This window comes from Cryptomeria japonica, chromosome 10, assembly GCF_030272615.1.
Source record: "Cryptomeria japonica chromosome 10, Sugi_1.0, whole genome shotgun sequence".
NCBI lineage: Eukaryota > Viridiplantae > Streptophyta > Pinopsida > Cupressales > Cupressaceae > Cryptomeria > Cryptomeria japonica.
Window position 1 is genome coordinate 125,418,820 of NC_081414.1, and position 14,748 is coordinate 125,433,567.

The window sequence follows — 14,748 nt, forward strand, 5'->3', positions numbered from 1 at the left end:
CTTAATGAAGATGGCAAGGTAATCAGAAATAAAGCAAGACTAGAGTGTAAGGGATATTCTCATAAAGAAGGAATTGATTACAATGAAACCTTTGCACCAGTAGCTAGAATTGAGGCAAATTATTTTTGGCTTTTGTAGCACACAAGAACTACAAAGTATATCAAATGGATATTAAATGTGCATTTTTTAATGGAGATCTTGAAGAAGAAGTTTACATTGAACAAACTGATGGATTTTCTTTGACAGATAGCAAAGATATGGTTTGTAGGTTAAGAAAAGCTTTGTAGGGATTGAAGCAAGCTCCAAGAGCTTGGTATGCAAGATTGGATAAGTATCTTTTGAAGATTGGTTTTTCTAAAGGTAATGCACACATCAACTTATATTATAAAGTGACTAATGATGACATCTTGGTTATAGAAGTTTTTATTGATGATATAATCTTTGGAGGAGAAGATGGATTATGTAAAGAATTTTCTATTAAAATGCAGCAAGAATTTGAAATGTCTATGATTGGAGAAATAAAATTCTTTTTAGGATTGCAGATTTCACAGACTAATAAAGGTATATTCTTGAGTCAATCCAAATACTTAAAGGAGTTACTAAAGAAATTTGGGATGGATAACTCTAAACCGGTAAGCATACCTATGACTGCAAATGACAAACTATCACTAAGGGATGAATCTACACCTGTCAATCCAACTAGATACAAATCTATGATAGGAGGTTTATTGTATTTGACACAAACTAGACATGATATCATGAATGCAGTATGTATTGTTTCAAGATTTCAGAGTAATCCCAAAGAAAATCATGAATCAACAGTAAAAAGGATCTTCCGGTACTTACAAGGCACTATAAATCTTGGATTATGGTATCCTAGAGATGAAAACTTTGAATTATGTGCACACACAGATGCAAATTGGGTAGGAGATTTGGATGATAGAAAAAGCACCACCGGCAGAGCATTCTTTCTTGGAAGTAGACTAGTTTCTTGGTTGAGTAAGAAACAAAGTTGTACATCTTTATCAACAACAGAATCAGAATATGTTGCAGCAGCAACTAACTGTACACAAGTATTATGGCTTAAGCAAATGTTGAAGGACATAAAGGTAAAATGAAAGGAACCTATTACTATCTATTGTGATAACACTGCAGCAATTAATATATCTAAGAATCCGGTTTTACATTCTAAAACCAAACATATTTCTATCAAACGGAATTTTCTGAGGGAAAATGTTGAAGCAAAGGAGATAAAACTGGTTTATGTGAATACTAAAGAGCAGATTGCAGATATTTTCACTAAACCTCTACCTAAAGAGACTTTTGAATATCTCAGAGGTCAGCTTGGGGTCATACCCCCACTGGTAGAGACTTAGGAAGTTGATGATTGTCATCAACCAACAAAATTAATAGAGAAATCTTTTATTCCGGCTATGATGAGGAAGCTACTTCTCAGGGGGAGTAGTTGGTATATTGAATTGGTTGGTATTTTTTTTACTTTGGCATTTGATGTCAAAGGTGGAGAGATTAGTATGGAAAAACACAAGGAAAACACATGTTTCTCCCAGGGGGAGAGATTGTTATTTGGGAGAGATTGTTACTCTCTGTATCTGTATTTTGATTTCTGGTTATGATCTCTTTTTGGGAGATTGTTGGTTTTTGGTATTTGGCATTTCTGTTTTGGCACTTTGATGGTTTTTCCATCTTGTGTTGCCATCAATGCCAAAGGGGGAGATTGTTGGTATTTTGGTATGGTTTTGTCATTGAATGACTTATGCACAGTCACCGGTATCTGGTACACCGACAAGATATAATGATCACCAGCACTTGGAAGGGCATGGAAAACACTTGGTTATGTCAAAGACATCGTGTGGACACATTGTCTTGGAGTTTTCTTAATTGGCATATTCGTATTTACATATTTGTTATTACCGAAAAATAGGTCCAGGTTACACTGGTAGGTTTATCTTTTCCAGATCAGCATGGCACGCTATGGAGATGACTTATTGTTGTTGCAAATGCATTAAGCCGACATGGTGAATCGGTTATTGCATTGGGTATTAATTGATTTGTAAATTAATTTTATTGTATTATCCTTTAGAGCTGACCAACTAAAATTGGTCTTAGGGTATGGTATAAATGTAAGATCTTATTTGTAAGATCGGATGTGGAATGCGAAAAAGGATTGTGTGAAGATATATGCGAGAATAAGCAGAGCTATACACGTAGACATCATTTGAAGGTTGAAGGAGGGTTTTTGTGAAGACAATCAGAACTACACCAGTACTGAATCCTGCATATGAAGATGCTATTTTGAGCAGTACATTCTCATTGGATTTAACCATCCAATTGTAGTCAGTGTGACTCCTATTTGTGTTTGAGCATCTGCAGTAGTATCATCTGATTGTGGGTAAGGTTTCCCACCGTGGTTTTTCCCCTTACAGGGTTTCCACGTACAAATATTAGTGTTATGTGTTGTGGATGACTTTGTCTTTTTGTTTCATGCATTAATCCTTATCGGTATTGCAATTAACTGTTAAAACTATCTATCGACATATTAGACTGGTTTACCGATATTAAGCATTAAGTTGGTTAAGTTGTTTTTGGTTTGAATTTATTAGACAACTGATTCACCCCCCCCCTCTCAGTTGTCTCTGGGACCTAACACAAGATAAAATACCCAATTGAATAGGAAAATGATCATCCCATTTATCTCTGGGTTGAGCCTTCTTAATTATGGTAGCCAACTGCCTACAAATTTTAGCAAGAACAAAACAATCCGAACAAAAATGAGGAAGTCTGAAAGGCTCTTCCTCAAAACCGCCTACTCTTATGTAACAAAAACGAGGAAACTGAACAAAGAAACTACCATATTTCTTCACTAATGCCTGTGCATCTTCAGACATCCTCTTAATTTTCATGTTCCTTAACTCATAACACAAATCTCCCATGAAAGCATTATGTACTCTCCTAAAATCTTGGAAAGCATTATCCTTTTGTAACATAGGGTAAAAGTCATACACAAAAATGTCTCCCTCAGTGAGCTGCCTAGGTATTCCCACTATCTCTTTGACACATGCCAAGCAATATATCAGATATGAGAACATGAAGAAATTTTGCTTGAACTTTTTCGCCATACTCAGTTGTTCCCTCATGGAGTCGGCAATCAACTCTGCCCAATCAAGATATTGTTTTCCTTCCAGCACTAGTTGTACATAGCAGTAAATCCAATCATCAAAGTTGTAGGCCTCAGTTGAACCTCTAGCTCGGTGTAGCAGTAACATGACATCATAGATGTGGGGAAGCATGTGGTTCTTGTTGGGATTCTTAGGTAATCTGGAGCCACCCCTCTGAGGAACCTTCAACCAATATTTTGCTATATTATTCTGGTGTCCAGTTCTATCTGCATTGAACTCGGTGATTGATTAGGTGGGAGAAAAGTTTGAGAACTAATAATCAGGCAATTTGAAAATGAAGGAAATAACTTCCCTGTTAATTGCGAGGAGGGTTTCACCATTATCTATCTTAATAGTTTCAGAAATAGGATCATACCTCGCAATACACTCCCTAACTAGTTTTGGGCACGGGATAGCAGGTGGAAATGTTGTCGCTTCTATGAGACCACTACTCAGAATTTCTAAACCAAATGAACCGTCAATTCCTTTAAACACCCTTTCCTTTAGAACTTCCAAATTTTCTCCTTTCAAGTCTGTATCACTGACTATGGGCTCTGTGCATGTAAGACTGAAAATATTCCTGAAAAGGTGCAATGTGGACTTCATAATTCATAAACAACAACCCTTATTCTCCCCAGCAAATTCTATTATGAGAGAGGAAAAGCAGATAAAAATCACTGGAGAGGATAGGAAACAAACTCACCTTCACAATTGAGACCAATCGGACGACTACCAGCAAACAAACCAAACCTTCTATCCAAAAACTCCACGGCGATGAAGAACAAGTTTTCAGAAATTAATCACTTCATACCTTATAGCAAAAGAAGTGATACGAACTTATTAAGTGCATTAATTTCGATCATCAACTGAAATGTGTTGAGCATTGGGATTGGACATCACATGCGTGCATTGAATGCATGGCGGTATATTTGGAGTAACCGCTAATTCCCAAAAATGATTACTTGCCTTGAGAACTCAACCAGTTGACGTCACCCGAGATATGGTTCAATATTCATCATACTTAGCAATAAATGCACCATCATGTCTTTTAGCCCATGGGACCCACCTGATTTGAACATGCATGAACAATCTGAACTGATTTCATGAAAGTTTGGGTAGTTCAAGATGTACACTGCACCAATAAAATTCTCTTTGAAAGGATTAACTCTGTTAAGTGTCGCTGATCTTTTAAACTTCATTGAACATGTTGAACACCATTGAACTATTCGAACAAGGTTCAAAGGGTTCACGGCCTAGAGAAAGAAGATATAACACATCATACGCGACCATGAAAAAGAACCGCTGCAAAACACTTTGAGTGAATGTTAGCATGAAAAACCTTTTAGAAACCTGCGGAACCTAAATGAACATTACGAACTCGCTTCAAAATGGATCAATGAGTTTATGGGATTCAAACAGACCATTAAAACTTGGTGTTACGGATTAAGAGACAATTTACAAATGGATTAAGGATTGAACCAAGGAATTTCTAGAAAGATAAGGACTGGAATAAAATTTTGTAGGGTGACTTACTCTTGTTATGAAGTATGAACGATGAGATAACAGTGCATATGTTGCCTCAGATTGGGCAGGAGATACTGATGATAGGAAGAGAACTTCTGGTGGAGCTTTCTTTCTTGGAAAGAAACTGGTTTCATGGATCAACAAAAAACAGTGATGCATTTCTTTATCTACTGCAGAAGCTGAGTATGTTGCAACAACAACTAATTGCACTCAAGTCTTGTGGATGAATCAAATGTTGAAGGATATCAAGGTAAATTATAGTGAATCGATAGTTATCTACTGTGATAACTCTGCAGCTATTGACATTTCTAAGGATCCTGTATTTCACTCTAAGACTAAGCATATATCAATAAAGTACAACTTTTTGAAGGACGAGGTAGAAGGAAAGGAAGTCAAATTGGTTTATGTGAACACTAAAGAATAGATTGCAGATATATTCACTAAACCCCTATCTAAGGAATCATTTGAGTATTTAAGAGACAGGTTAGGGGTTTCTACCCCTTTGGCAGAGACCTGATTGCTACAATTTGTCATCAGTCCAACATGCATTATCAGAGATATTGTTCATTCTTACACTAATGAGTGGTGCTACTACTCAAGGGGAGTAGTCAACTTTGAGATACAGAGGTTTACATTATTGCTTTGATATTTTTGTCAGATTTTTGGCATTGCTTTTAAAGGGGGAGAGATATTGATGTGAAAAATAAGAAAAGGAGTTTTATACATTAGGGGGAGATTTATTGATATTTAGGGGATTGTTGGTTGTCTTCCACAAGGGGAGACTTCTTTGGCATTTCTTGGTACTTAGATATTTTCCAAATCTAGTTTTTCCATCAATGCCAAAGGGGAAGATTGTTGGCATTGTGGATGAATTGATTATTTGTTGCATTGATGTTTTGTCATTGATGTCAACACTAGCTATTATGATTGGTTACTAGCAGACAGGGTTTGGTTACCGGTAGAAGATCTAGTGTTACCGACAAAAGATACTATCTGTTGGACACTTCCGACATGATTGGATCAGTGAAGTATGTTTGATTTTATGTGTTATATGCTCCTCAAGCATGTTTTATTTAGTTGGTATTGACTTGGTAATCAGATGCTATCATACACTCTTGTAAACCCTTACCAGCATTGTTTTAAGGTTTAACCGGCAGATCTTTCATTGAGGAATCTTGACAGGATGCATAAGTGGTGTTGGTGCAGCTTCTGGATGGATTTCAGGATGCTGAAGATGTTCTTTGATCATGCTTCAACTACTTGAAGACATTGCTTTGGCATGGTGGACCCAGAATAGGTCTAGTACCTATCTAGGTTATGGACCGGTATCATGATAACGTGTTCTCTACATGTTACCAGGATGTTTCAGGATGATTTATGGATTTGTTATTGTTGTTTTGGTCTTAAGCCGACATGGCATATCATTGTAATATGAATTTATGTAATGATCTTATTGTAATATCTTTTAGGTGGCTGACCTAATTGGTTTAGGCCTTAGGGTTGGTATAAAATGTTATAAGATCTCATTGTAATAGGTGTTTGTGGTCGTGGAATGTAATATCATATGCAAAGGAAATTTGGTCGATCATAGGTGATCGAATTGGGATTAAGAAAGAGGTCAAAGGCCTCTGGCATTGAGCTTAACCAGGACTGTAATCAGGCATGGTAGATGTTATCTCTAGAAGTTCATTATTCTAGATTGTTGTTCATATATCTTGAGGTGGTTTTAACCTCTCTAGTCAGTGAGACTCTTTTGTAATGGGTAGTACACTCTAGGTAATGTGCCTTCCCACATGTGGAGGCCCCTCATTGTAACACATATTTTCTGTAGAAGTATAATCTGAATGTGGGTAGGCTTCCCATCGTGGTTTTTCCCTTTCCGGGTTTTCCACATACAAATCATGGTGTTATGTGGTATGGTTTCTTTGCATTGATTATCTATTTAATTGTTAAGTTGTATTGTTTACCAATATTTATTTCTGCTTTATCGATACTTAATCTGGTTTAAGGTTATTAAGTGGATTAAAGGATATAATTTGTTAACAATTGATTCACCCACCTCCCCTCTCAGTTGTTCACTGGTTATCCTAACAATACTTTGGCTGGAGCTGACAAGGATAGCCTAAGTGGACAAAAGGACAAAGTGGCAGGGTTCGACCTCGAATGACATGAGGGAAGGTGCAATTTGTCGCGTTTATCACCAAGGGGTGAGAATTTTGACACTACAATAACCTCTTGATTATGTAGGTGCATCTTATGCACCTCGTGTATTATGAGTGGTTTGATCATGATCATCCTAGATCCTACACCTACAAGGAATTCTAGTCAATCATATACTCAAAATCTGCCACATACTTCTTAAGATACGAAACATGAAAAATATTATCCAAATAGGCAAGAGATGGTGGTAGAGAAAGTCTGTAAGTTACTAAGTTAATGACCTCCAATACTTCAATGGTCTCATGTATCTCGAGGCTAATTTGGAGGCCTTTCTAAAACTTGATGGAACTTTTCTGAGGTTTTACTCTAAAGAGAACCTTCTCCCTTATTATAAATTGTCTGGAAGTTCATTTTACATTGGCATAACTCTCTTTTCAGTTTTTAGCTTCTGCTAACCTTTGCTTGATCAACTTCACCTGATTTTCCATTTCCATGAGCATTTAAAAAACAAGGGTTATTTTATCCTCTAGTCATTTCCAACTAATGGGGGTTCTAAATTTTCTTCCATATAATGCTTCAAAGGGTACCATTTTTATGGAGGATTGATACAAGTTGTCATAAGAAAATTGTACTAGAGGAAGGTATTCCTCCAATTCATATTGTTGATCGATCCAATACATCCTTGAGAGATATTCCAAAACTTGTTTGTTTGACCATCTATCTCTGGATGGTAAGTTGTGTCATCGTGCTTGAAATCATCAGTAGTCTGAGGCTAATTAGACTAAAAGGATGAATCACAAGAATCCTTAACTAATTAAATCGATTCTAAACACAATTCAATGAAATAAATGAAGGAAATAAGAAGATTAAACTAATTAAAACTTCCTATTCTCCACTTGTGCTTCTATTGTTCTTCTCCATTGTTGTTGATGTAGGTGGCTCTCAGGTATTTCACTTGATTTCCTGCATAAGATAAGCAACAATATTGAAGATTGTGATTCTAGAAAAGCTAGCTTGAATTGATGAAAAGAGGTTGAATTTATAGATTTTCAACACAAAGGGGGTGATACATAGAACTCAAGTGTTGATTGATAGATAACTGAAATTGATTGATCGGTGAACTCAATTGACTGATTGATTTGTTAACTGAATTGATTGAGTAGTCAACTGGATTGATTGAAGAGTGAACTGGATAAATGAATTAGTCAACTCACTTGATTGATTAGTGAACTGAATAGATTGAGGAGATGACTCGATTGATTAGTGAACTGAATAGATTGAGGAGATGACTCGATTGATTAGAAGACCGGATAGATGAATTAGTCATAAAAAGGTGATCGAGAGTTAAAAAGGATGATTGATGAGTTAACTGAGTTAATTGATTAGACAACTGATTTGATCAATCAGTTCTGATTTAGCATGTGTTGTAGGAATTTGAAATTGAATTTGATTTTCATTTTCAATTTGGATTTGAATTTGGTTGTTTGAATGCTAAAATGCACATGAAATTAACTGAAATTCAGATTTGGGGAAAATGTGAATTTGAAAATGTGAAATTAGATGAAATTAGGTGAAATTTGAATTTGGGAGAAAATGAAATGAAATTAGATGGAATTAATTGAAATTATAGTTTGGGGAATTGAAGGAATAAGTTAATTAATTTAAATAATTTAAATGAAATTAATTTAAACTTAGGAGATTGAATTAATTAAATAATTGATATTTAATTAATAATTGAGATAGGGTTAACTGATTAAAATGATTTGAGAATAGAAATAGAATAATTAAAGTGTTGAAGGGCGATGATCAGAAGAAATAGTTAGTTTAATCAAATAATTAAAGAATTACTTAATTAAATAGACGAATAATTAGTGTAGAATTAATGAGACATTTTTAGGTTTCTACAAGTTGAACTAATGTTTAACTATGTGCCTAAAGCTACAAACAATGTTTTCCAAAATTCAAACATCATTCTAGCACCCCTATCTGAGATAATTTTCTCAAGTATTCCACGCAGTCGAAAGATCTCTTGAACAAATTTCCAAGCAACTATATGTCCTCCATCAGTTAGATTCCCTAGTATGAAATGTGCTACCTTGGTAAGCATGTTAAATACCACTAGAATGGCATTATGCCTATTTATTATCATGGGTAGACCTTGCACAAAATCCATATTGATAATTTACCACTTCTAATCCGGTATGGTGTGGGGTTGTAGTAGTCCTACTAGATGTTGTTGTTCTATTTTCACCTTTTAGGACTTGAAGCAACCTGCCACAAATCTCACGACATCCTTCTTCATACCTTTCTAGAAGTATAAGGGTTTAACATCTTCTAACATCTTCATCACACCACGATGTCCTAAGTATGGTGTTGAATGTACCTCTTTCCTATCAACCTCCTTAACTCCAAGAGGTTGGGTATGTACATTCTCCCTTGGTACCTCAACAAGCCATCCAATTCAATATTGTATGAAAATTGTTGTCACCATTAAACAGAGAAGAAGGAGGTTTGCAGAGGTGAACAGAAATTGGTTAAATATTTTCGATGTGAGAAGCGTGAGAATTGTGGATTTTTGTAGGATTTCCTTCAAAATAGAGTCTATCAGCTAATTATCCATAATTAAAGTTTATCATTTTTTAAAAGCTTAATATTTTTAATATTCTTAAGGTCACAAGTGTAGTTGACTTGCATTTTAAGTTTTTTATTAGTTCTAGCCATAGGTAGGATACTAATGCATTCATTGAATTCAATTAATCATTTTATAGAATTAAAATTTTGTGTAACAATTTTATAGTTTACAATTTTTAATTTATTTTTTAATCTCATAATTTAAAAAATACTATTTATCTTTCTCTTTATTGACTTATATTGCAAATAATAGGTATAAAATTCAATTTTTCCTTTCTTTAAATTATAAATTTTACATCAAATGTCACATCATATCAAATTTTGGAAAGATAATTGTCATTTCTTATTAATAACTTCTATGCATGTACAATAAACTTTATATTTAAAAAAGAAAAATTGTCATCTCTTATTAATGACTTCTATGCATCTACAATAAATTTATATTTTTTTAAAAACCTATCATTTCTTATTAACGACTTTTATGCATGTACAATAAATTTTATATTTAATTTCTTTTTTTGTCATTTCTTATTAATGACTTCTATGCATGTACAATAAACTCTATATTTTAAACAAAATGTACATAGTCTTCCAATCTTCCACACATTCTCTTGATGTTGTCATTTTTTACCTTTGTTTTATTTAGTTTTTAAAACTAACCTCACGTGAATGAAAGTTCCCATTAGTTTTTATTTCATAAAAAGTTTTTTTTGTTTCACTTAAAATATGTGCTCTAGGTGTAACTAGTCTTATTCGTTTCTCTTTTAAAAAAAGTTTTTAATTCATTAAAATATTTATTTTTCCTAAAAGCATGTATAAAACATGTGTTTTCTTTTTCATATCTATTATTAGTTACTTTATTATCGAAAAGACAATGCTAAATGCATGATTTATTTATTTAATAAATATAACCATTCTCTTAATAATTATTTTAAAATGAATCTTATGAAATGCAATGATTACAAGATATGCACAAAATAATATGATGGAACGGAGGAAGGGGATAGGGTTTTACAGACCCCATGATTGATTGACTGGTCGAGCGCATGGTGTTTGGCCACTTAACAAGAGGGTTAATAGTTGTTCTCATAACAAGTGGATCACAAAACTTCTTTTGACAGGGAACAATGAATAGGAGTAAATGGGATTTTGTGAACTTAAGATTGAATGGACCTTTTGATTTTAAAAGAATAGAAAATAAAATTTGGATGAAGAAGTCTCTGGGTGAGGAGCAGAGTCGGGAAAAGGTAAGCCCTAACTTTGAACATGCTATTGTAGTTTCTTTGTCTATAGATGGTCAAGCTTGGAATGAGTCGATGAATAATCTGAAAGAGAAAGATTTTTTCATGAAATGGAGTGGCCCTTGGCTGGCTTTCAGATGGGTTAGAGATTGGTGCAATGACCACTAGGGGAAGATGGATCTGAAAATGTTACCTAATGGCTTCTATTTGGTTATATTTTTGAGTGAAATAATTAAGGAGTGGATCTTTATTAGTGCACCGTATATAATGGGGGGAAAAGGTTTTTATATAAAGGATTGGACTCCAAATTTCAATCCAAAAGAATAAGTTATCATAGAGACGCCAATGTGGACCAGGTTATATAACCAACCGCATGAGTACTGGAATCATGAAACCCTAACCCAGATCGAAAACAAGTTGGGTGCTTTTGTAAAAGAAGATGAGGTTATCACATAAAATAATTATATTATGTATGCATGTGCATATGTATTCTCTGGCAAGCTGAACACCCACTTCCTAAAACGATAGAGTTGAGGACTAGAGAGGGAATATGGAAACAAATGGTGGAGGTTGAGGAGCATATAGAAATGTGTAAGTGTTAGGCCCAATATGGAAAGCTAATGTACTGAGAGGGGAGGGGTGAATCAGTACTCCAAAATTTTTCTTGAATAATAACTTTACTGTTATGCATAAACCGAATAGTGCGGTAACATAAAATAAAGTTAAAACAAATAGATAACAATCATACATGATTCACTCCATAACACATATATTTTGGTTACGCAGAAACTCTTGGTTAGAGAGAAAAATTGCGGTGGGGATGGCACCCACAACTTCACTACTGCAATAATAAAGAATGCTCGGTTAGAGCTACATTTTAGCTATTTCTGATAGCATACCCTGTTAGGAGTAACAAGATCTGTTAGATCTACCTTGCTAAAGGATTTTACAACATTTAATTTGAATGTTGCACCTGGTTAGAGGCTTTACAATTTATAGACTTGATTAGAGTCTTTTACCCTGTTAAAGGTTTCTCTTTCAACTTCACAATATTACAATAAAATCATTACAAATATCTGCAACTTTACATCTAAAATGTTATAACAAATTCTATGTGCTCAGAATAAGATTACCTTGCTTATAGCATACCTCGGTAACCCATATAGTAACTTGGTAAACCCTTCTATTTACTCTGTTTTTCGACTGTTCTCTGAAAACCTTCTTGGTGACCTCTGTGTCTCTATAACAGTCTTCTTACACACACATATTCATACATACACCTTTAACTCTTAACTCATGTTGTATAAATAGATCTCTTAAGACTGTGATCCAATTCATTGCTTCGATCTTAAAAACATGATTTATCGAATGAATAACTATACAAAATATTTCATTGGTTAGCTTGATCTCAAAATCATAAACAATCTTCTGGTGCAATTTCCAATGTAATAATGGTTAGATGTGCCTGGATCTTGTAACATGTTTTCATATGTATCTGGTAACACGTTTCACTCAGTGTATATCAACTCGGTGTGTCATCTTTACTGCTCAGTAGACATATGAAGATACTCGGTAGACAACTCGGTGTATACTGTGTTCTGTGACTGCTTTCTTCTATAACCGACTAGACTGTGCATACCGACTTCTCTGTGTATACTGACTGCATGATTCAGTAGTGTTATCCGACTAGAGTATATAGTATAAATTTGAATATAAAAACTACTGGCAATTTGATAAGTAGTAACAGTAAGGTATATAAAGGGTTGGGACACCCGGATAATGAATGTTCAGTCCAGACTAAAGGAAAGGGTTTGGAACAAGATTTGCTCATTGATATGTTTCTCAATAAGGAGGATTCTTTTGTTGTTGAAGATCTAGATTTTATGGAGGTAATGGTATAGAAGAAAGATCAGCTTGATGAGTATGAAAAGGGTTTAGAGGTCTCAGTATATAATATAGACACTTGGTCTTTGGAAAGGGCTAAGGAAAGTATTGCAATGCAAAGGTTGGTGTGAGAAGAAAGGGAATCAATGGAGATTGATATTATTCAAGGAACAACAAACTCACTAAGGAGCATTAGGATTCCAATGGCAGATGAACCCAAATATCCATTTAAAGGTACAACAATGAAGGTTGAGATGAATCAGATGGGATAAATGCCAAATCCCAAGGATAGTGAGGGAAAGGTGTTAAGCTGCATACCCCAAAAGATAAAATACTAGAAACTGTTTTGAGGGGGGGGGACCTAGAGAAGCTTGTATTAATAGTCAAGTATATTTAGAGAATCTAGTTTTAGAACTAGCCCATTCAACTGAAGTTGATGGGGAAGATACAAAAATCCTATTTAAAGATATACAGATAATCTATATAAGGAATCTCAAAAGTTCTCTTGAAGAAGCGAAGGTGGATGAAAACTCTTTTGAAGAGTCAGATTCAGACTCTCATTCAGAGGAAGAAGTAGAGGATAGGTGATGAGTTAGTCCTTATAATAGTCATGGGTATTATGGAAAAGAGATATTTGGAACAGATTATAGCAAAAAAAATAAAACCATCAGTAGGGGAAAGGAAGAAGAGGGGACCAAATTTTGCTATAGTAAAGATAGAAATGGCAGGGTGTGCATCAGGTCAGAAAAATTTGAGATCGGGAACAGGCTATGCATTTTCCTAGGAGCCATGAGGGTCCTATAATGGAATGTCAAGCGCTACAATTCCCCTAACAAGATCCATTTGATCAAACGAGAACTGAAATAGTTATTTTACAAGAGATGAAGTTAGATGGTGTGGATGTTAATAGATATACTAGAAGTTTTAAAGGTTGGAAGTGCAATATTGTGGAGTCGGTTGGAGCTTTAGGTGGTTTAGGTATCTTGTGGAAAGATACAATGGTGGAAATTTAAGTGATTAAAGCTGAGAGATCTTGGCAATGGGTAGAGTTATGGTCGAAACAACCACAATTTGATTTTTTACTTGATAAATGTTTACGGGCCCAATAATACTCAGGAGTTGAAGATTGTCTGGGAGACTTTGTCTGAGGTTTTGACTACAAATGGTGATAAAATATTTCTTCTAGGGGGTGATTTTAATGCTATCTTGTGACCCTCAGACAAAAGTGAAGGTACAAGATGGAATAATCAGAAACAAAGAGACTTTAGTGATTTTGTAAGTAATAATGGATTGATCGATGTTCCTTTTAAGAGTGGTGAATTCACTTGGACTAATAGACATAGTGGTTTCTCATATATTGCAGAAAAGTTAGACAAATTTTTACTGGAAGGGGAGTAGGAGAACTACCCATGGATTTTGTAGGTAGAAATTCTCCCCATCACTGGATCAAATCACTATCCAATTTGTGTAAGGATTCATGAGGATGAGGTCCCAGAAAAATGCCCTTTAAAATTTGAAAATATGTGGCTGAGGGAAGAAGGATTCCTAGATTGTGTGGCTAAGGGTGGGTAGAAGCCCCACAAAGGTATGGAAATACAGATTTTATTTTCTTTAAAAAATTGCAGTACATTAAAGAGATGTTAAAGCAATGGAATAGGGAAGTATTTAAAACATCTTTACTAATAAGTTTAGATTGGAGAAGGAATTAGAGGAGTTACATCATAAAGAGATTGAAGGGGGAATGTAAAGGATGAGTTCAAGAAAGAAAAAGATCTAAACAAGGAGTACTCAGAGGTGTTAGAAAGAGAAGAGGTCTTTTGGAGGCAGAAATCAAGAGAAACATGGTTGAAAGAAGGGGACCGCAACACGAAGTTCTTTCACAACTCAGTCAAGGTAAAGAGAGAAGGTAATAATATTTTTTCCTTTCAAAATGCTAATGGTGTAGTTCTCATGGAGAAGGAGGATATATGTTTTGAAGCTATTCGCTTTTTTTCAAGCTCCCTATCAATAATTTTCAAGACTCTCGGAGAGATAATATCTTAAATGTGATCTCAACTACAATTACAAATGCTCGAAATGCTTTTTAAACAAGAAGAGTAACAATAGAGGAAGTGAGAGTAGCGGTGTTAGTT